The 24,606-nt window shown below is 43.8% G+C and overlaps 1 pseudogene; it reads left to right on the top strand.

Annotated features, from left to right (window-relative positions):
* The first annotated feature begins 23,830 nt into the window (after window positions 1-23,830).
* LOC115094744 lies at window positions 23,831-23,984 on the top strand (annotated as a pseudogene).
* The last annotated feature ends 622 nt before the right edge of the window (window positions 23,985-24,606 follow it).

The following is a 24,606-nucleotide window of genomic DNA, read 5'->3' as shown; positions in this document are numbered from 1 at the left end:
GGTAGAACGTCTTCTCTCTTCAGGAGGAGATGGCTCAGAAGGAATATCTTCAGTATCCTGGGAATCTGAGGTATCATCAGACCAAGGCTGATATGGCTGGTCTCCTGCATCAGGCGGGCCTCCTGAAGGGAGGAAAAGGCCTATCCCTGATGGCTCTGGTCCTGGCACCGAGGGAATCGGAGATGAAATGGACGGCACTGGAGGGGCACCAAAGACGGGATAGGCACCGGTGGTATCGGTGACCTCGGTGGACGCTTTGGTGGAGGAACTCCTGATGGTCCAGGGATCGGTTCCAGCATTGGTGATTCTTCATCTTCCGATGAAAGGGGAATCGGCATCAATGGGTACACTGGTGACTTCGAAGGCACTGGGAAAGCGCTCCGATGAGCATGTCCAATCTGTCCAGCAATGGAGCCAGCAGCGTGGGCATTGGGTTGGTGACTGGAACCAAAGTCAGTGCCGATGCCGATGGAAGCAGAAGACCTTGTAGTGCATGGATGACTGCCTCTTGAACCATCCAGTTCAATTCCTCATGGAAGGCTGATGCTTGGAGAACCAGTTCCGGAGTGGGAGGCTGCACTGGCATTGCCGGAGGGTCCACCGGTGAAAGTGGAGTCTCGGCTCCCGACACCATGGGAGGTGGGGAACGCCTCGGTGACCTGAGCTTGGAGGAGGATGGCGGCTCCTCCGTGCGGGTCTTTTTCTTCGGTGGCTCCGTCGATGTTGATGCCTTAACTGGATCGGCAGATGAAGCTTTCCAGTGTGAATGCCGATACTTTTCTCGGTGCTCGGGCGGTCTGGCACTGAGGACGTCGAGGTAGATTTCTTCAGCAGAGAACCAGGCGGCTGGGAGTCACCGGAGGCCAGTTGATGCAAAGGTGTCGATAATGCCTAGGATTTTGACGGGGTGGGCTGTTTAGTCTGGAATAGGAACTCCATTTTTTCTAATCGAGCCCGGCGGCCCTTGGGTGTCATTTGGGCGCAATTGGTACAGGTTTCAACGTCATGGGTAACCCCCAAGCACAGGACCCATACCTGATGCAGGTCCATGATGGACATTGTCCTTGGACAGTCAGGGCACCGCTAAAAACCCGTCACCATTGAATTTGAGAAAATTTAACCACGATGCGGGCAGTGGCCGTCGGGCCTAAGAAGGGGAACCGTTGGTAACCAATCGCAAAACGAGGGTAAAGCCTTACCTTACGTTAGCGGGTATTGCTAGTCGAAAGGGGGACCCCGGATGGGGTGAATTTTGTTAATTTTTTAGAAAAATTTCCGTGAGGAAAATTCCTGTCAGGAATAGTTGTGAGAGCTCCTCAAACTGCATGGCTACTGCTGCATGGAAAAAAAGAGACTGAAGGAGGACCCCTGCTGGATGCAGGGTTAGGTGGCATGCTGGGCATGTTCAGTGTACCAAGTCAAAGTTCTAGAAACTTTGACACGGTGTTCCGTGAGAGCTCCATCCTGATAATGTCACCCATATGTGAGGACTACCATCCTACTTGTCCAGTGAGAATTTACATACATATTTTTAAAATCAAAACATGTGTTTGCAAGTCCCAACTCTACCTAGACTCCACCCCTGCATGTGCATAATTTTACACATTTATCTGTTGCACAGTTTCCTAAAGAGTCATTTCTGAGGGTAAAGCATAACTTTAGCCACAGAAGTCCTTGTGAAAATCACCCTCCCTATGTGCAAGAAAGACAATTTTATTTTAAAATCTTTCCACTAAAAACATTTTTTTAAACAAATGTTTTCAATGTTTTCTATATGCCTTAATGTTTTTCTAGTGTTTCTTATCCTGCTATATTTCAGTTCTTTCTAACTTTCTATTTTCTTTTACTTTTCACTCTTTTTTTTTCATTTTCCTTCTCTCGTTCTCTTATCGCAGCCTCTATCACAGTAGCATGTCTTCACTTCTCTTCCCCTTTTTTTTAATTCTTGCCTCCCTTAACCGCCCTGTCACATCTTTCCTTCAGTTTCTGCTTTCCCCCCCTTCTTTATCCACGTTGCTTCTTTCTCCAGTCATTCCTCCCATCCTCCCAGTACCAACTCTACATCACCCTTCCCTTCACCTTTCTCAACCTCTACTTTCGTGTCTTTGCTCCTCCCTCCAGTTATGTTATTTTCTTTCTTCTTTCCATGTATTGCTCCCACATCCTCTTTTTATGCAACTTCTCCCTCCCTCCATTACCCCTTTCCTCCCCTGCCCTTCAAGCCCTTTTCTCACTCTCTCCTTCCATGCCCTTCATTACTCCCTTTCTATTCTCCCTAGATTTCATCCTACCATCTGTGGATCTGCTTTCCTTTATGCCCATGCAATGCAGCCCCTCCTTCATCTTCGGACCCTATACTATGCTGGCATTACACTGTTCTAAGCACTAGCTTTGATTCACTTGGTGCTGGCAGTATTTCCTAGTTTTGTATTGTAGTGGGAGAACAGGAAAATACAGGCAAGTTGCACAGCTCAGCTTCAGCAAATTCAGCTGTGCAGCTGGCAGCTGGAGATGGGTCAGAGATGGGTCAGAGATGGGTCAGAGATGGGGAACAGCAGCAGTTCTTTGTCCCCCAAAGCAGTTCTTGCTTCTTTCCCCACGAAAGAAGCAAGAACTGCTTTGGGGGACAAGACCAGCAGTGTTGGCAGTAGGAAGAAGGCAGGATGTGTGCCTGAGGTATCCGTTCCTGCAATTCTGCAGCGGCAGCAATCACTGCAGTCTTGGCATCACAGGAAACTGGATCCTGACTATAACTCCCAAAACTTTTTCCTACAGTACTAATGCCCAGCCTGTCACTCCCGATTTTACATTAATAAATTATATTTTTCCTTCCTGAGTGTGGTAACATGCATTGGTTGGACTTCTATTTCACTCTATTTATTACTGACAGTTCTCCAAAATGTCAGGATCATTTTACATTTTAATCCTATCCTTGGAATCATCTATAGATTTTGGGTGTACTATCTGTTAACTTTCAAATCAGTGCCTGCTGCAGAGAGCTCACACACACCCCATATATCAAGTAGGCCACAACTTGTCTGGATCCACCAATCAGCAGAAGCCATTGGTTCTAAGAGTATCTCCATGCTTTGGGGTCTTTCTACTTGGATTGGTGCCTTTCTGATTCAGCTCTTTTCTATGACTGAATTTATAGCGCTGTGAAGAGTTTGAATTTTTGCCCTCCATGGAGATCTTTGAATCTAAGTTTAAAAGAGAAACTTAGGCACCCTGTTGTACTCTTATCTATCTATCTATCTATTTATTTATTTATTTATTTATTTATTGGTTTGTCGCTCAGTATTCTATCACAATGGTTAACAAAGCATAAAACATTAAAAGAAAACACAGTATACAAGCAAAAAGTAAAATTATAAATCCAACACATAATACAAGAAAAGTAAAGTTATAAATATCAAAAATTAAAATTAAGCATAATTGATGAAGAAAATGTTCTTGAAACCCTGACTGTAGCAGCTGACTTGTTCTGGATTTTTAATGTATACAATTGTGTTGCCTACCTTTGGAATTTTTATTTGCAATTATTGAAAGATGCCAAAAAAAAGATACTGGATTATTTTGGGACAGGTATAGGCATAGCATGGTCTAGATACTTTATAAGCATTCATTTAAATAATTTTTTTAACTCTTAAAACCAATTGATGCCAGTGTGGAAGGCTTTCTACTCCTGTCCTCAATAGCTACAAAAAGGAATAGCTTTCATAGACCCGATCCAAGATGGCGACGGCGAGCTGGGTATGAGCGTCCCTCTTACCGCGATCCAACATTGCCGCTGGAAAATGCCTCATTCTGCCCGAAAAGGGAGGGCTAAGGAGTGTCAGACCTTGGACGCTTCGGTGGCTACCCCCACTGTGGGCCCGATAGATGCCCATATTCGTTGTAGGATGAATTTGGAGGAAGAGTCTCTGCTGAGTGAGAGGAGGGGGAAAGAAGAGCCCTCCAATGCTCTGGAGTGAATAACATCACTCTCCCCCAGGGAGAGATCGCTACTGGTGAACCCTGCCGAAAGGCTCCATATGGAACCAGGAGATTTGGGGCTTCCCGAAGTGGTTTGCCAGGCAGAATCTACCACAAGTTATGGTCTTCACCGGGTACAGCCTACGGCTCAGATTAACACCCAGGAAGCCGGTGAAATTCTCACCAGAGTGGCAGGCGAGGGAACTGGAGAGAATCTTATGGAAGCGCCCCCATTACAATTCAAAGCCTTGGTAAGGCCACAGATTTTTTTCTTTGAAACTTATTTGGGAAGCTATAAACGATTTAAATAAGAATGTGGAGTCACAAATTGAAGCTTTGATGAAAACTGTGAAAGATACAAAATTAACAGTTGAAAGAATGGAAGTGGAAAATCTACAATTTAAAAGAGAACTATCTGTGGTTAAGGCTGATCTGGGAAAAGTTAATGATTTGCATTGTGCTATGATAAAAGAAAATCAAACTTTGCAATTCAGGATGGAAAAATTGGAAAATGTTTCTAGGAGCAAGAATATTCGTTGCATAAATTTTCCCAAACTCCTGACTTCAACACCTATACAGCTTTGGAGGAGATGCATGATGGAGGTATTAAATTTTCCCGAAGCAACATTACCAATTATATCAAAGTTGTATTACCTTCTTCAGTTAAAGAAAGCCTCCAGACCAGGAAATGTGGAAAAAGCAAATGTTGCTTACCTGTAACAGGTGTTCTCACAGGACAGCAGGATGTTAGTCCTCATATGTGGGTGACATCACAGGATGGAGCCCAATCACGGAACACTTTTGTCAAAGTTTCCAGAACTTTGACTGGCCCCTACTGGGCATGCCCAGCATGGCACCAACCCTGCAGCCAGCAGGGGTCCCCCTTCAGTCTTGTTTAAAAGCTACAGGCAGTGCCAAAAAATAAAATAAGAAAACGTAACAAAACCCAACACCGCGAGGCGGTGGGCGGGATTCGTGAGGACTAACATCCTGCTGTCCTGTGAGAACACCTGTTACAGGTAAGCAAATTTGCTTCCTCACAGGAACAAGCAGGATGGTAGTCCTCACATATGGGTGAGTACCGAGTTGAGGATGTCTGAGAAATGCACCAAATGTACCCAGGTGTGCGAGGCACTAGGAATGGGCTAAAATTTGGACGAGGGCATCCTGAACCCCACTGGGCAGGCGGAAGGGTGCTGGTACGTCACGTTCTAAATAGGTTACGAAGGACAGACTGGCCGAAGATGGAATCTTGTCTTCTGGCTTTGTCCAAGCAATAGTGGGCTGCAAAGGTGTGGAGAGAACTCCAGGTAGCAGCCCTGCAAATGTCAGGAAGCGGCACCGATCGTAGGTGTGCTACTGAAGTTGCCATGGCCCTCACAGAGTGTGCTTTAACACGGTCTTCAAATGGAATGCCCGCTTGCTGATAGCAAAAGGATATGCAGTCCGCCAACCAGTCTGCCAACCAGTCTGCTTACCCACAGGCTTTCCTAACTTGTTAGGGTGGAAAGAGACAAACAGTTGAGTGCTTTCACTGTGGGCAGCTGTTCGGTCTAGGTAGAATGCTAGAGCCCGTTTACAGTCAAGGGTATGCAGAGCCTGTTCTCCTGGATTGGAATGGGGCCTGGGAAAGAAGATAGATAGTATAATGGATTGATTAATGTGAAACTCCGATACTACCTTAGGTAAGAACTTAGGGTGAGTGCGGAGTATTGCCCGGTCCTGCAAAAGTTTAGTGTAAGGCGGATAGGTAACAAGGACCTGTAATTCACTAACTCTGCGAGCTGAAGTGATTGCCAAAAGGAAAATCACTTTCCATGTGAGATAGCAAAGATCACAAGAGTGAAGAGGCTCGAATGGTGATTTCATGAGCCAACCCAAAACCAGGTTGAGGTCCCAAGAAGGGGCCAGAGGATGCAGTGGAGGCTTGAGGTGAAACAAGCCTTTCAGAAAACGTGTTACAAGAGGTTGTACTGATATAGGAACATCCCCGATACCTTTATGGAAGGCGGCTACCACATTGGCATGCATTGCGATGGAAGAAGTTTTTAGACCTGACTCTGATAAATGCCAGAGATAGTCCAAAAACTTCGTGATTGGACAGGTAAAGGGGTCAAGGGACTGAGAAGAGCACCATGACGTGAACCTGTTCCATTTGTAAGAGTAAGCTTTTCTCGTGGAAGGCTTCCGTGAAGCAATCAAGACACGGGAAACTGGTTCAGAAAGGTTAAGTGGCTGAAGGGTTAACCTTTCAACATCCATGCCATCAGGGACAAGGCATGAAGATTGGGATGGCGGAGGCATCCGTCGTTTTGAGTGATCAGAAGCGGGACCTTTCCCAAGGGAATGTGCCTGCGAATGGAGAGATCCTGAAGTACTGAAAACCACACTTGGCGTGGCCAGTGAGGTGCTATCAGGATCATGGTTCCCTTGTCCTGACGTAACTTCATGAAAGTCTTCGAGAGAAGAGGAAGTGGAGGGAATGCGTAGAGTAGACCGGTTGCCCACAAGTGGGAGAATGCATCTCTGGGCTGAGAGTGTTTGCTGCGAATGAGAGAGCAGAAGATCTCTACTTTTCTGTTTTGAGGAGACGCAAAGAGGTCTATCTGAGGATATCCCCATTGTTGGAAGATGGAGTTCGCCACCGAGGGGTTGAGAGACCACGCGTGCGGTTGAAAGTTGCGACTCAGCTTGTCCGCCAACACATTGTCCACTCCCGGCAAGTAGGTGGCCCTGAGGTACATCGAATGGGAGAGGGTCTCCGCCCATATCTGTGCAGCTTCCTTACACAGAAGGAAGGAGCCCGTGCCTCCCTATTTGTTGATGTACCACATGGCCACCTGGTTGTCCTTCTGGATCAGGATAATTTGATTTGAGAGGTGATCCTGAAATGCCCTGAGAGGATATCTTATTGCTCGAAGCTCCAGGAAATTTATTTGGTGTTTGGCTTCCTCTGGAGACCAAGATCCTTGTGTCTGCAGATCGGCCACATGGGCTCCCCATCCGAGGTTGGAAGCATCGGTGGTGAGAATTAATTGAGGTTCTTGAGCCTGAAAGGGCATGCCGTGGAGGAGATTGATCTGATTTTTCCACCAGGCTAGAGACTGACAGAGTGAGTCGGTTACGTGGACAATGGTCGACAGGGGCTGAATGCTTTGAGTCCATTGAGACCTTAGAGTCCACTGCATGATTCTCATGGCCAAACGAGCCATTGGTGTGACCTGAACTGAGGACGCCATGTATCCCAGGAGGATGAGAAAGTGGCGTGCAGTCGCGAAGTGCTAAGACTGCAGCTGGTGTGCAAGAGACATGAGAGTGAGGGCTCGCTGTTGAGGCAGGAAAGCCTTTGCCTGCAAGGTGTCCAAGTCTGCCCCAATGAACAAGGTTTGAGATGGGACTAAGTAGGATTTTTCGTAGTTGACGAGAAATCCTAATGAAATTAGAGTGTGTAAGGTTAGATTGAGGGACGACAGAGAAGCTTGCTGAGTGGGAGCCCTGATTAACCAGTCATCTAGATAGGGATAGACGTATACACCTTGGGTCCTGAGGAAGGCTGCAACCACTATGAGGCATTTTGTGAAGACTCGTGGCGCAGATGCTAGGCTGAATGGAAGCACTCAGTATTGATAGTGCTTGGGGCCTACTAGAAACCTCAGGTATTTGCGATGAGATGGAGTTATCGCAATATAAGTGTATGCATCCTGGAGGTCCAGAGAGCAGAGCCAGTCTCCTCTTTGTAGAAGAGGAAGAAGCGAGCCTAAGGTTACCATCTTAAACTTCTCTCGCTGGAGGTACTTGTTGAGGGCCCATAGGTCCAGAATAGGACGAATGCCTCCCAATTTTTTGGGGTTTAGAAAGTACCGGGAATAGAACCCTAGGCCATGCTGAGAATAGGGTAAGGGTTCTATTGCTTTGGACTGGAGAAGGAGGGTGACCTCTTGATCCAGAAGGATGGAGAGATCGGAAGTTCTCCACATCGGTAGAGGTGGGGAGTCCAGTGGCATGGAGAGAAAGTTCAGATGGTAACCCTGAGCAATTGAGGCCATGCTGAGAATAGGGTAAGGGTTCTATTGCTTTGGACTGGAGAAGGAGGGTGACCTCTTGATCCAGAAGGATGGAGAGATCGGAAGTTCTCCACATTGGTAGAGGTGGGGAGTCCAGTGGCATGGAGAGAAAGTTCAGATGGTAACCCTGAGCAATTATCGCCAGTACCCATTGTCTGAGGTGACTGAGTGCCATATGTTGGGGAAGTGGCACAATCGACCTCCCACTGGTATGTGAGGCAGTGGAAGCTGGCTGCTGCTCTATAGGTGAAAGTCAAAAACCTGAAGCAGGCCCTGGTTGAGGAGCTGCTTGTGGGGTTTTTTTATGTGTTTGACGAGACTGAGCTTTTTGAAAAGGTCTCGTGGCACAGGATCTGGTTGGTGGTGGGTAGGACTTCTTCGGGTGGAAGAATGACTTTTTAGAGTCCTTTCTGAAGGGCTGTTTATAAGAGTAGTCAGAAGGCATCAGAGAGCTGTCTTAGGGTCTCATGATGGTCTTTAAGTTCCACCACCATCCGTTGAATCTGTTCGCCAAACAGATTATCTCCAACACAAGGCAGGTTGGATAACCTGTCTTGTACCTCAGGGCGAAGGTCAGAAGACTTGAGCCAGGCCCACCTTCTCGCCGAAATAGCAGCTGCAGATACCCTAGTAGCAGTATCAAAGATATCATAAGATGATCTGATCTCATGCTTGCCTGCCTCAAATCCCTTGTTTACTAGGGTTTGGAGCTGATCTTGAAATTGCTGAGGCAGGGAGTCCGTCAAGTCTTGTATCTGCTTAAAAATGTCCCTGTTATATTGAGTCATATAGAGCTGATAAGCGGCTATTCGGGAGATGAGCATTGATCCTTGAAAGACACGGCGACCAGGGGGAAAAGAATTGTGAGGCTTTGACCTCTTTGCTCTCTTCTGTGCAGATTATACCACTACAGATTGGTGATCCAATTGTGGTTTATGAAAGCCTGGAGCTGACTGCACCAAATAGGTAGTGTCAGCTTTTCTGTGGACTGGAGCAATGGAGCCAGGATGTTCCCAGTTCTTCTTCAGGAGATCCAGAAGAACCTGGTGGATAGGGATGGAGGTTATTACCTTGGGAGCATCCAGGAATTGGAGCAACTCCATCATTTGATGTCTATCATCCTGTTCAGTCTGTAATTGGAAGGGAACCAATTCAGACATTTCCTTCACAAAATGTATAAAGGAGAGGTCCTCTGGCGGAGAATGCTTTCTACTTTCAGTGGGTGAAGGTGTTGAAGGCAAATCATCAGTGTCTGGTGAGGAATCATCAGTCCAGGTATCATAGGGATCAGCACTTGCCCCTCTAGGATGCAGAGGGGGACAGGATGGTGGAAGGTCCTGATCTAGGCTCTGAAGGAATCGAAGGAATAATCGGAGGCACCGATGAAGGCATCGAAGGGACCGGCGAAGGCATCAAGGGCATCGATGGATGGCTCGGTGGTGCCGACGGACGTATCGGCATCGATGGCTGAGGTAGAACTCCTGAAGGAGGGATGCGAAACTGTGTTTCTCCTCCCGTTGACAGAGTGAGCGGGGAGGGCACCGGCGCCATTGGTGACCCAGGGTCCATTGGTGGAAAAGCAGCTATGATCGCTTCCATCCTGGAGAGCAGAGGTGCCAACGCTGCCAGAATCGGGTTGGTGATCGGTTCCGCAATCGGTACCAGTGTCGGTCCCAGAGGAACGTGGAGTCATTGCATCGCCTTGTCGATGGCCTCCTAAACCATCCGGCCCAGTTCTTCTCGGAGACCTGGAGCAAGCAGCCCCGGCTCCGGAACAGAAGAAGGAGGCAGAGGCATAGCTGGAGGGACCACCGTTAAAGGCGGAGTTGTGGCTCCTGATGCCCTATCGGGGGAGGGTTGTCTCGGTGACCCAGTCGCCGAAAAGGTTGGTGCCTTTTCTGGATGGAGTTTCTTCGACGGCAGCTCAGACGATGGTGAGGTCGATGATTTCGCTCCCTCGATGGTCCGAGACTTTCTATGCCAGTGGCTATATTTGTCTCTACGATCCCCTCGGTCCTGAGGGGGAGTAGAGAGTGTCAAAGGCTGAGATGTCATCAATGCCAGACGGTCACCGGCCGGTGGACGATGCTGGTGCGAAGTTGACGGTGCCGGTTCCGACGACGTCAATGCAATGGACAGAGTCGAGGTTTGAGCACGGAAGAGAAGTTCCATCTTCTCCATTCTGGCCTTGCAACCTTTTGATGTCATTAGGGCACATTTGGTGCAGGTCAAGACATCGTGCTCTCGTCCAAGACACATTACACAGACTTTATGGGGGTCTGTGATGGACATGGTGCGACTACAGTCCGGGCACCGACGGAACCCCGTCGCCATGGCCATGGAAAAAAATGGAGCCACGGTACGATCGATGGCCAGTAGGCTGTGAGGGCCAAACTCGACAGTAATTGAGGGAAAAACGGGTAAAAACTTACTGGAGTACCACGGCTTGAAAAAGTTAGAGGAGGGACCCCTGTGGGGCAAATTAACTTTTAGTAATTCCGTGAGGAAAATTCCTGTCAGGAATCTCTGCAGAGCTCCTTAACCACGAGGCTACTGTTGCGCAGAAAAAAGAAGACTGAAGGGGGAACAGAAGTTCTGGAAACTTTGACAGAAGTTTTCCGTGATTGGGCTCCATCCTGTGATGTCACCCATATGTGAGGACTACCATCCTGCTTGTCCTGTGAGAATGAGGATAATATTCAAATTCAGGAGTTACAACTTGCTCAAGAATCAAGCTTAAATGTTTCAGAGATTTTAGAAGAGTCAGAAAGAAACCTAGCGAAACCTTCTACACTATTGGTCACATTTATGCTAGAGTCTGATAAAGACTGGATTTTCAGGAAATACTTCCTAAATAGGTCTAAAGAATTCCTGGGCTGTAAAGTCCAGATCTTCCCAGACATTTCTCGACAAACTCAAAAGTGCAGAAAGCAATTTTTATTGTTAAAACCACAAGCATTACAATTAGGAATGTATTTTATCCTGAAATTCCCATGTAAATGTTTAATAAAGTATAGTGGGAATTCATATATATTCACTCAACCATCGCAATTAACACAATATTTGATTAGTAAGGGAAGACCGTTGCTAAGTTCTTCTCCAGGAACCACATAATGCACTCATATTGTTGGGAATAGATCTCTCTAATTTTTTTTGTAATCATCTTATAGCCAAATTACTTATATTATTATATACTGTATGTATAAAATTACCTGAAGTTGTGTGACTTGGATCTCTCTAATTGAGGGCTTGACAGACAGGTACAGATACATTTAAAAATAATTATTTGTAACTGTATAAGATGAAGTTATATTTGCTTTTCTGTTACCTGTAATTCTATTCAAGTAGTGTATTTGCTTGATGTTTCATTTTGTAAAAGCAATAAATAGATAATAAAAAAAAAAAAGGACTTGCTTTCAGGTTAACCTGAAAAAAGACCTTTTATGGCTCTTGAAGACAGCAGGTGACCATTAGTGCAATAGAAAGACCTTCCAGTACAAACAGGCCTGACAGAAAACATGCAGCCTAAAATGAAAAATGAATGCATGAAAGGTCTGATGAGACCTTTGGCACCACCCTATTTTTGAATCCTATACTGGACCCTTTTTGTCTACATAGGAAAGAAACTATAGGCCAGCGCTTTTGCAGTGCATGCTAACGTATCTCATGCATGGTCATTGTGGATATCTTGAAAACCCGACTGGTTGTGGGGTCACCAAGATGGGCTTGAAGCTACTGCAATAGGCTTCTAAACAGTATCAATGGACTGGAGATTCTGATACAGCTTTAGGCAAAACTTTACTGAGGAATAAATAAGAAAATTCCAGACAGCATTAGAGTCCTCTCAGGCCACCTTACTCTGCCAAAGAGTAATTAACTAAGAGGTTGTATTTTCTACAAATATCAGAATTTAAAAAATATTCCTTCCTGTCAACAGTACTGTTATAAACCGGCCATATTATGCAGCAACCTGTCACATCTCTGACACTTAATACTTATCAACTAGGTTAACACACTGAGATATGCTTTGAAAGTGAAAGATCAGCTACAAAAAGTGGAATAGAAATCTTAAATTAAATTAAAGATGCCATCTCTCCTTTAGGAGTATGATTTTGTCTTTTCTTGGCCAAAAGCATTATTTTACTACTGATGCCCTCCTAATAGTCCCCTTCCTCCAATGCACTTCTGTGTAAGATTAAGATTTCTCCCACTGAGCTCCCAGTGTTGATGCTATAAATGCCACCACTGTGAAGGTATGAAGTTAGATGTTTTACTAAATCCATGAAGGTCTTCAACTTGAAAGGGTGGGCAGGGCCGGTGCAAAGGTATTAGGTGCCCTAGGCAAACCTTCTGTCTTGCACCCCCCCCCCCGGCAGGTCCGGGCCCAGGCCCCAGCCCCAACCACACAAGTAAAAATTATGCAACAATAAAATGAAAAAAATATAAAACATCAATAATAGTAAAATCATACTAGTAAAAGGAATATTTCAAAATAGCACACAAATGTTGACATCCAATTAACTAAAAAAAAAATGTTCCAAAACAAAAATTGAAAAACAGCACACACATCAAATATTAATACCCAATGATTGACACTAACAAAACTACCTCGGAATTTTTTATTTCCAGATGCCCCTAGATAGTTGTGGATTAGCTGATGGGGTGGGGAGCAAAGGTTGTTGTGTACAAACTTTCTCCTTTCTCTCATAAGAACATAAGAAAATGCCATACTGGGTCAGACCAAGGGTCCATCAAGCCCAGCATCCTGTTTCCAACAGTGGCCAATCCACGCCACAAGAACCTGCAAGAACCCAAAAACTAAGTCTATTCCATGTAACTGCTAATGGCAGTGGCTATTCTCTAAGTGAACTTAATAGCAGGTAATGGACTTCTCCTCCAAGAACTTATCCAATCCTTTTTTAAACACAGCTATACTAACTGCACGAACCACATTCTCTGGCAACAAATTCCAGAGTTTAATTGTGCGTTGAGTAAAAAAGAACTTTCTCCGATTAGTTTTAAATGTGCCCCATGCTAACTTCATGGAGTGTCCCCTAGTCTTTCTACTATCCGAAAGAGTAAATATACACACACATAATTATACACATTCATTCTTTCTCACACACAAACACACACAGGCTCTCCCACACATGCACACTTTACTAGGCGCACACACACATATGCTCTCTTGCTCTCACATCCTCTCTCCCTCACATACACGTCTTTATTCACTCAGGCATGTGAAAAAAGAATAATCTGGAGGCTAACCATAATTACTAGATCCTGCTTGGAAAAATACCTTGTCTCATTCTTTTTTTTCCCTTCCTGCCAATAGGCAAAATGTTTATTTTTATTCAGAGATATGAGTTATTTTCTTTAGAATTATATACCAGTGATTAATATAGCACAGCATGCAGAGAAATAAACCAGACGGTATGTAGTAAAATATCTTCTTTTATTCCCAATAAAAGAAAAATATCAAATCTTAAAACCTCTAAATGATTCTATGAAACATTTCCATGTTTAAATCTTAATCTAATTAAGCAGTAATTAAGCAGTAAATAATTATCAAAATACTGTTACTAAGGTGACAGAAATGATAGAGATTAAATATAAGTCTACAACAGACATTCTCTTATAGAATCAAAACATTTCTAATAATATATGTTCTTATGTTAGAATCAAAACATTTCTAATAATATACCAATTAGAAACAATAGCACTTAGTTTAAATAAGGGTTCCCATATGTTAGAGATTCAAATTTTCTCTTACCAAACAAAGCTTTTTAAATCCCACTCTCTCTCTATTGTTCTTTCTCCTGCACACGGTCAGAGATTTTGCATGCATGCCTTCTTTGACTGGAGCTGTTTATATAGCATAAAATACATAATCTGGCTAGTCTGTTTCTTCTCTGTCAATAGGCAGCTAATTTGCCGTTGTAAAAAAAATTGGTCTGAAACTTTGGAAAGTTTCAAATAAGCTCATTAAAATTGTTTTTTTTTTCCTGCTTTAACCCGGATCTAGAGAGATGGGAGGCTTCCTGGCTAATTAAAATGTTGCCTGAATTCTTTTACTTTCTCTAGCCAGTGCTAGGCAAAGCAAGGCAGAGAAATCTCCTGTTTTTCTTTTTTCTAAGAGTTCAGAGATAAGAGATTACATATTCCGGTTTTTGCAAGGACTCCAGGTGTCCTTAATTAAAATGTGATCTGTTCTTAAAAAAATATATAATTCTGTGAGAGGCCTCTTTTAACTTAGACATAGAGATAGAGATTCAGTTTTCTAATTGTTGTTAAGAAACCAGATAGCTAATCAACATTTGACTAAGGTAGTCAAAACCCCCCTTTTTCTTTTTTTTTTCATTGAAGTGGGCCTCTTTACAACCTGTCATTAAAGATAATAGAATTCTGTATTTCCTCTGCAGCCTTTTTCAAGGCCTGAGGGGAGCTTGGAAAATATCCAAGAGAGGCCCATGTCTAGAGCTGGGCTTTTAGAGAGAGAGAGAGAGAGAAAAAAGAAAAAGGATATGAGAATCAATGCTTATGTTTCTATTATGGCCTATTGATTACTGACTACACTGAATATAGGTAATTACCAATAAACACAATTTAATAACACATTTTCTGACAGACAGACCCCTTCTCTCACACACACTTAAGTTCCTTGTCTTATTCACACATGTACCCTTACTCATGCTCTCTCCCTCTCACTAACACCATCGCTTTCTCCTACACACACATTCCCTCTCACACACACTCACACCTTCAGACAAGCTCCCTCTCTCTCACTCACATACACATTCCATCATAAAGGTTCCCTCTCTCTCTCATACATCCTCTCATACAGATGCTCTCTGTCTCTTGCACATACATCCTTCACACAGGTTCCCTCTCTCTCTGGCACAAACACCCGTATACAGGTTTCCTTTCTCACACACACATGCACTAACTCCCTCACACAGGCTCCCTCTCTCTGTCTCATATACAGACATAGAGGCACTGCTCATGGCCTGCCAAATCTGCTTCTCTCGGCCACAAGCAGAATGGGTGCCACTAGCAGCCCACCAAGTCTCTTCTCTCGGCTGCGAGCAGGATAGGCACCACTCGCAGTTGCTGAGTCTTCTCTCGGCCACAAATGGGATAGGCTCTGCTCACGGCCCGCTGAGTTTCTACTCCTCTCGGCCACGAGTGGGATGGCTCCACTCATGACCCCACATGGCTGCTTTTTCCCACCCCCTACTGGTTGGTGCCCTAAGCAACTGTCTAGTTTTGCCTAGTAGATGCGCTGGCCCCTGGGATGGGTTTATGCAGCTGGTGAGCTGGCATTCATGGGGTTAATAGTTCCTCCTCTCAGAGGTCAGAGTGCAGCTGCTTTGCACCTGCTGGAGAGTTTAAGGAGCGCTGGGCAGAGCATTGCAGGCCTGACTGGAATCTGACTGTGTTACTTGGTGAATATGCACGTCTGTTGGGAGAAGTGACCTAGAGAGTGTTTCATTTGCTTAACTGAGCTGCCTACAAGCTAACAGAAGGTGTTTTCCATATCTGTGCTGCACATTTCTTTGTTGATGCCATAGATTAATGACCAATGAAAAGATTAGCCATCCTTCCGTCCTCATTAAAACTGTCTCACAATCCCATTTGAAACCAGTTATATAGTAGCATAGTATTATAGTACACTATAGCAGAAAAAACCTTGGCCCATGAAGTCTGCCTCTATACAAGCCTTCCACTTTGGGTAGATGAGCATATAAATGACCCATACTCAACCCAACACTAGCTCACCTTCAGAGCCAGTGCTTCCATTAATCAAACTAGTAGTCGCCTACAGCAAAGTTTTGAGGGGGTGGCAAAATCCCACCAGCACGAGGTCTAGAAGGGTCCTGTGCTAGAGCCAATACTGCCAAAGAAGGGAGTGCTGTGGAGGGAGCACTGTGCTGGAAGTAGTTGATAGGGATGTGCAGCAGGGACGGATTTGTCCCATTCGGTATTCGTATTCGTGGGGAGCCAAATCCGTTGCATCTGTTCTCGGGGGACCCCGATCCATTCACTAGTTACGTATATATTCATTTCCACAAAAAAACCCCATCCCAACCCTTTAAATTTAATTAACTACAACCCCCCACTCTCCTGACCCCCCCCCCCCCAAGACTTACCAAAGGTCCCTGGTGGTCCAGCAGGGGTCCTGGCACAATCTCCTGTATTCGGGCTGTCGGCTGCTGGTATTCAAAATGGCGCTGATAGCCTTTGCCCTCACTATGTCACAGGGGCTACCGGTGCCATTGGTCAGCCCCTGTCACATGGTAGGAGCAATGGACGGCCGGCGCCATCTTATGCTCCTACCATGTGACAGGGGCCGACCAATGGCACCAGTAGCCCCTGTGACATAGTAAGGGCAAAGGCTATCGGTGCCATTTTGAATACTGGCAGCCGACGGCCCGAGTGCAGGAGATCGCTGCAGGACCCCCGCTGGACCACCAGGGATGTTTGGCAAGTCTTTGGGGGGACTCCTATCACTATACTCTTCCCCAACACACAAAGGATTTCTACCCATAAAGATTCGATTGTGCATTTAGTCACACCCAGTGCCTTCTTGGAAACCCAGTGAAGTCTTGACATAGCTGTTTGGGTCATAACTGCCACTCCATATAGGTTACTTGGGCAGGACCATGGGGAGAGGAGGAGGAAGGGCAAAGACTGGGAGTTAGAAAGGGGAAGAGAAGCACCAAGGGATTTGGGTTGGGGGAGCATGTGAGACTGGGTGGGAGGAGACTTATGGGGTCTTCTTGGCAGCATAGGCTCTTAGGGTCATAACTGCTGCTCCATGAAGGTTTGGGTTATAAACTGCCATTCTGTGTAGGTTACTCCAGTGTTTTCCTGGTAGCCTGCTGCAGTCCATACCACTGCTCTTAGGGTCATAACCATCATATCATGCAGGTTACTCCTTCACTACCCACCTGGCCGGTGGTGTCAATAGGTCATGCTTTTGCAGTCTCCTTCATATTTCTTGCATTCTCTCTTCCCTCCCCCCATATTTTTCTCTCCATTCTCCCAGTCCAACATGTTGGTTTCAAGACAATTTCAAATGTATGCCATGGTGGGTAAAGGCAATTCACTAGGCAATATACAACTAATTTGTAACTTGTTTCCAAATTCATTGGGTAAGAAGGACTGTGCATGTGCATGGCTACGGTATCTTCCTTAGCAATATGAAATTACAATGCTTACATATTAGGCTTCAATAGGGCTGCCACCTCACCCTGGATTAACCGAATAGACTAAGCCAGTCCTGATGTTTTCCAGTTGCATGCACTGATATGTAATTCTGATTTCAGAACTACATATACATGTTCATGCAATGGGGCAAAACCAGGAATGGATCAGTCTGTATGGCCTGGGAGGAGGCTGCAACCTAGGCCTCAATATAGCATAAGAACATGCTATACTGGGTCAGCCCAAAGGTCCATCAAGCCCAGTATCCTGATTCCAATAGTGGCCAATCCAGATCACAAGTACATGGCAGTATCCCAAGAGGTAGATAGATTTCAAGCTGCTTATCCCAGGGATAAGAAGTGGGTTTCTGCAACTCCACTTTAATAATTGTTTATGGACTTTTTCTCCAGGAACTTATCAAAACTTTTTTTAAATGCAGCTACACTAATAGCTTTCACCACATCCTCTGGCAACGAATTCCAGAGCTTAATTATACATTAAATAAAATATTTTCTCTTATTAGTTTAAAATGTACAACTTAGTAACTTCATTGTGTGTTCCCTAGTCTTTGTACTTTTTGAAAGAGTAAACAATTTATTCAATGTACTCATTCCATTCCACTCATTATTTTATAGACCTCTATCATATCTCCCCTCAGTTTTCTTTTCTTCAAGCTGAAAGAGTCCTATCCTCTTTAGTCTTTCCTCATAGGGGAATTGTTCCATCTCTTTATCATTTTGGTTGCCCATCTCTGTACCTTTTTTAATTCTGCTATATGTTTCTTGAGATGTGGTGACCAGAACTGCACACAGTATTCAAGATGAGGTCGCACCATGGAACGATACAGATACATTATGATATTCTCTGTTTTATTCTCCATTCCTTTCCTAATAATCCCTAGCATTCTATTTGCTTTCTTGGCTGCTGCTGCTGCACACTGAGCAGAAGATTTCAACATTTTATCAAATGATGATGCCTAGATCCTTTTCCTGAGTGGTGCCTCCTAATGTAGAACCTTTCATTGTGTACCTACAATTTGGGTTACTCTTCCCTAAGTACATCACTTTGCACTTATCCACATTAAATTTCATACCTAAGCGTTCATTTATTTCTTTCTATTCAAATGTAACTTGGCATGAGCTAGCTGCAGATGTAAATCATTTTAAATAAAATATCTACTGTTCTTAAACTGCCTGCAACTGGGCATATATTTATAAATACCAATGAGTACCCTAGTGACATAATAAATCAAGAGGCTGTTGGCTGAAGGGTGTTCAGTGCTATCAGAAACCAGAGGTGGCATTTACTGACACACATCTATAGATAGCTCTTCTGTTTATAATACTTGAGATACAGGCAGGAGTGGATTGGGACCCTAAAAGGGCCCTGGATAAATCTACAGAAAACCTGCCCACCTAGTTCACTCAATCTCCTCCCACAGTATTATCATCTCTTTCCTTTCTTATGCTTTCTCCTCCCTTCCCATATATATTTGTCTCCCTCCTTTCCATCCAGCCTATCCATATTCTAAGTTCCACTGTTTGAATTGATATTGTGACAAACTGCAGGAATCATTTTAATAAAACAGACATTAGCAAATCTTTGTGGTTCTTTTATTCATCATGAGGGTAATTTTATAACAGCTTGAAATTTCAAAGCAGACCTGTTTGCACAAGTCCACTTTGAAAATTAGTGGGACCGTGAATACAGTGCCGGTGCAAGGATGTTCAGCCACCCTAGGTGATGACATCACCCTACCACGTGATCTCTCTCTCTCCACAATCTCACCAATCTATGCATTGTGCCGCACGACTCATTTAGTTTCAAAAATGGTGCTCTCATATAGATCGTGGTGCCCTGCCCACTTCCGGTGCCCTAGGCGGCCGCCTAGTCTGCCTAATGTCTCCCACCGGCCCTGCGATTGCACCTTAGTGCTGCATCTGCAAGGGAGCTAGTGAAAAAGGTCAACATGAACATGTACACGCATACCTTTGGGAATGGAAAGTATGGGTGGAAATGATTTCCCCTCCCCTGGGAATGCTTCTTTGCAGTACCTGTCAAAGCACATGCAAAATCTCTTCCACGTGTACAAACCCAAGGTCAATTTTCAAAAGCCCTTTTATGCCCATAAAACAGGGTTTTTAGCATGCGAATGTTTTTGAAAATTCACCTCTACATCACCAGTTCCCTGTTGCTCTCCAAAGTCACCTTTTCTTTGTTTTTCTGTGGCACCATTTCTTGTTTCTACCGATCTCATGGTTTTCCTTGGTAGCAAAATGTATAAATCATGATGGTAAGGCAGCTACAAGGACTTGAGACTTTTTGCCTGGTGAGCCAGAGTCGACAGCTTTACTCCGGTCCCTGGGTTCCCTTGACGTCATTGGGAGGGGCCCTGCCCATATAATCGGCGCTACTGCTGCGAGGGAGTCGCAGCTACAAGGACTTGAGACTTTTTGCCTGGTGAGCCAGAGTCGACAGCTTTACTCCGGTCCCTGGGTTCCCTTGACGTCATTGGGAGGGGCCCTGCCCATATAATCGGTGCTACTGCGGCACGCCGAGCTGCCGGCGCGCCGCCAAAGCCGCGAGCGCCTAAGGGGCGCACGCGGCTTATTCCGACTTTGTCCGGATTTGGATGGAGTTGAGACGGAGGAAGTCTCGGAACTTGTGGCTGCCAAAGATTTCAAGATAGTTATTTTATCGTGGAACAAGTATCTCATTAATTTATTGCCTTAAAGAATGCCGCACACCAAGAGGAAGGGCAGAGTAAGAGGAGAACCTTCGACTCCAACAACTCCGGCCCAACCTCAAGTTTCAATTGGGAACTTTTTTCCACGTGTTGGTGCGATAACCTCCGGTACGCTCCCAGGCGTTGGTGTGAATGCGGAGCAGGCACAAGCACCACTGGATTTTAACATCTCTCTGAGCCCCAGAGAGCCTGAGATTCCTCTGCCACCAGGTCTTGAACAATCTCCAGTTCTGAGCATCGACAGCCGACTAAAACAGCCGGAGGAAGGTGTTTCTATCAGAGGGAATCTGGAGATGGTAGGAGCAAGACCAAAAATTAGGGGGAATACCAATGGGAAATTCGGGGTCCCCCTAACCTTAACACCAACACGGCATGAGGAGAGGGCTGCAGTTCCCATTGGGAGAGAAAAACCCAGTCCTCAAGGAACTGTGAGTCCTTCTAACTCATTTGAGTTACATATATTTGGTCCACTTTGATAGACCTGAAAACAGTAATAATGACTTTAAATACAACAGTTGTAGATACACAAAATTGTGTGTTAAAAGTTGAACCAGTAATATCACAACAAGTTGAGAAAACATTAGAATTGAGAATCGGTTTAATCGAATTGAAAAAGTTCAGACAGGGCTGATTCAGAGAGAAATGGCAAATAACAAGAAAATAGAATTTTTAGAGAATCATTTAAGATATAACAACTTGAGAATTCTCAATGTTCCTAACGTGAAGCTTATATCTCCATATAAACAATATAAGAAATTCATGATTGAGAATTTAATGTTAACTGTGGGTGAGTTACCAGTCATTGATAAAATATTCTTTATATCATTGGGTAAAAGAATTGAAAATACTCAGCAAAATGTTCAACAACAAAATGGAATGAATAATATCACTGCCTTCCTTGAACAATCTATGTCTGAACAAGCTGAATCCCGAGGGACATTATGTGTAAAATTTAGGAATGGAGATCAGAGGGATAGGATTCTTAAGCTGTCTTTGAAGTATAAAGAAAAATTGTATTTGGGTCAAAAAACTTGGACCTTTCCTGATATAACAAGATCCACTCAGATTCGTAGGAGAAGTTTTCTCCAAATGAATCAAGAAGTAAAAACTTTAGGTGCTCAATGCACTATTTATTACCCTAGTAAATGTGTTGTAAAGTTTCAGCAAGAGAGGATTGTGTTTCTAGAACCTAGTGAGTTAAGGAAATTTCTTGATGCCAGATTACCTGTACAGAATCCTAGTCTCAGCAATGTATAAATAAGCACCATTTGTTTTCTACATAATTGTTATTACCTAATTTTGCTCAAGTTATCATCTATCTTGGATCTTATTGCTTTATAACAGGGAAGTTTCCTTTGTTTAGGGGAAATATGGTAAATATGTTACTTTTATATATTTTGCTTATACTGTATTGATTACAACCTTTATTTTCCCTATTATATGATGATTTACCTGTACCTAAATATTAGACAAGTGGAAGATGCTGTCTTTTGTTTAAAATTTCATTAAAAAAAAAAAAAAAAAAATCATGATGGTAAGCTGCAATTGCATTGAGGTGCAGCCTGACAGAGTTAAATTTTAAATCTGGCTTCAAAATATGGAGGAGATATTGCAAGTCCATGTAAAGGCCTTGCCTATTAGTTCTAAGTTAAGTGTAAACCGATATGATGTGCAAACGGATGTCGGTATATAAAAAAAAAAAGCCAAATAAATAAATAAATAATTAAATAAAACCTAACATGAAAAAGGGTCATTGTTTTGAGAAGAGCACCAAATACAGAATCTTTTCTATTTGAAATTGTAGGAGTATCTTGTTGACAGCTTTCTTGCAGTTAACAGAGCTATTAACTTCTGAAAAGCAAATCTTTTAAGAGTCTGCTCTCAGCATCCATGTTGTTAGAGCTAGTGAGCAAAGGTTGGGGGTGTAAGAAAGATCCTTGAAACTGTGAGAGAAGTGGGAATAATTTGAGATTAATTTGTTGAGTTACTGAGTCTTTGTAGCCAAGGAAACCAGATTTGGCATGGCCAGAATGGGGCTATCAGAATCATTTTTCTTCTGTCCTCTCTTAACTTGGCAATTGTCTTGGCAATTGTCTTGACAATTAGAGGAACTGGAGAGGCATACATTAGTCTTTCTGACCAGGAGATCATGAATGCATCTGGAGCTATGACATTTGTATCGGGTATCTTGGAATAGTACTGGAAACATTTTGAAATTAAAAGGAGCTGCAAAGAGGCCTATTTGAAGAGTACTCCACCTTTTGAAGAGTCTCCTGGTGAAAGGACCTTTTGTGGGGTTGAAGACAATGGGTCTGGGTATCTGCTACAATATTGTAGCTGCCTGGAAGATGTAATGTATTGATGTAAATTCTCCTTTTTGATGCCCAATTCAAAATTCTGATTACTTCTTGGCACAGTCTGAAAGATCTCATACCTTCTTGCTTATTCATATAATACATTGCTATTGTGTTGTCTGTTGGGATTTGAAGGGCAATGGCTCAAAGGCTGGTAGGGTTTTGTAAATTGCTTTTATTTATAGTACATCTATATGCAAATGTATTTCTTGTTTGGACTATGAACCTCTGGAGCTTAGAATATTCAAATAAGCTTACCAGGTTTGATTGAAAGTATCTATAGTCAATGTTTCCTGAATTTGTGGAAGATGAAATGGGTGGCCCAACAGTAGATTCTGAGATTGTGGGAGAGAGAAACTGGAATTCTGTGAAAAAGAAATCCATTGAAAAGTTGTCACGTGCAGTCATGCAAAGGGTATGATATGCACCTTGCCTACCATGTGACCCAACAATTCAAGAAACTTCCTTGCTGAGATTACAGACTGGCTGCAGATTAGATGAACTAATCCTCTGGAAGGGAAGAAACACTTTCCCTACGCAAGTGTCCAGTTTTGCACCTATGAACTCTAACTAGTAAGAAAGAGCTGAAATTTCTCCTAGGTGAGGACAAATCCCAAAGCTAAATGCGTTTGAATTGTAAAAGATTTGTGCAATATTCTCTCAACCTAGCTTGATGTTATCCAGGTAGAGAGTCCATCAAGCTAGGTTGAGAGAACATTGCATAAATCTCATCTTTGGGTGAGTTTCCTTACTCCGAAGGTCATTAAATCTTCACAAGAGAGCACTGTTCTGTTCGTACGTCTCACTTTGAATGTCAAAGTGGCCCCTAACCCCTACACTAATACCTAAACCTCACCTCAAGTTACTAGGTGGGCCTCCCATAGAGATATAAATACCTATCTAGTGTGAGAGCATTATGGCTAGTCAGGCTCAGTCTCCATCTCAGTCTCCCCTCCCCACCAATGGCCCTGATAGCTAGGCTGGCTCTTCAAGAACTTAAAACTACTAAACATGGTCCCCCAAGTGGTTGTATGTAGGAAATACAACAATTCTGGCACTTATCACAAAGTGCAAAAAAGTTATCACAATTTGTACTAAGATAGCACTTTACATAGGTATTAGCACAAATTGCAATAAACTGCCTATTACCATAAAACACACCGCTTTTCCAATCACATGCAATATTTAGTGCATTTTGATAAATCTAGGCCTAAGTTTGGAACAACCAATACATTGTGTTTTAGTAGATGGACAGCTCATTGCAGGGAGGGGAGTTTTCCTCACTACCCCTCCCTTTCTTCTAGGTTTCTATCTTCCTTTGAACACAATGTGACAGAGAACCTCATGGCCTCCTGTCCTCAAGGAGGAGGCCCAGGATCCTGGCCCTACTTGGGTCTCTCTTTCCCCACGGGCAAGCGAACAGATGCGAGTGAGGTAGAAAGAGAGCGAGAGAGATAGAGATGTGCAAAAGAATCAGATGTCATGTGACTCAGCGGTGGATCATTCAGCCCATACATTGATGAAGAATGCAGCTAGCTGCGAGAATAAGTGTGAATTGCAAGACACATTGATCATCTATACTTTGAACGCACCTTGTGGCCCCAGGAACCTCCTGGGGCTATGTCTGTCTCATAGGATTGCTTCTATGGCCAAGTCCAAAAGCAAAGCACATTCAAAGCAGCATTGTCTGCATTATCAAGAAGGCCACTCAACCCATAAAAATGTTGTTAGCAGTAATTTTGTTATGGGTTTGATAGTTGCTTGGTTTTGATTGTAAATATTACTACTCTTAACAGAAACATGGGGGTAACCTGCACAGAGAGGCAGTTACTATCATAAGAAACTTGCTGGGCAGACTGGATAGACCATTTGGTCTTTTCCTGCCATCATTATTATGTTACTATATGTTACTTCACCTAGACACTTGTTGAAGATGCTTGGAACAGTCAAAAGACTGAACAGTAGAACTTTGTATTGTTAATGTTCTTCCTGTAGTTTGAATCTGAGATATTTCCTGTGAATTGGATAGATAGGGATAGCAAATGTTGCTTACCTGTAACAGGTGTTCTCACAGGACAGCAGGATGTTAGTCCTCACATGTGGGTGACATCACAGGATGGAGCCCAATCACAGAACACTTTTGTCAAAGTTTCTAGAACTTTGACTGGCACCTACTGGGCATGCCCAGCATGGCACTACACCTGCAGCCAGCAGGGGTCCCCCTTCAGTCTTGTTTAAAGCTACAGGAAGTGCCGAAAAA

The sequence above is a fragment of the Rhinatrema bivittatum genome, chromosome 6 (genome assembly GCF_901001135.1).
Source record: "Rhinatrema bivittatum chromosome 6, aRhiBiv1.1, whole genome shotgun sequence".
NCBI lineage: Eukaryota > Metazoa > Chordata > Amphibia > Gymnophiona > Rhinatrematidae > Rhinatrema > Rhinatrema bivittatum.
The sequence above is the reverse complement of the archived record's forward strand: the minus strand, read 5'-3'. Positions and strand labels throughout refer to the sequence as shown.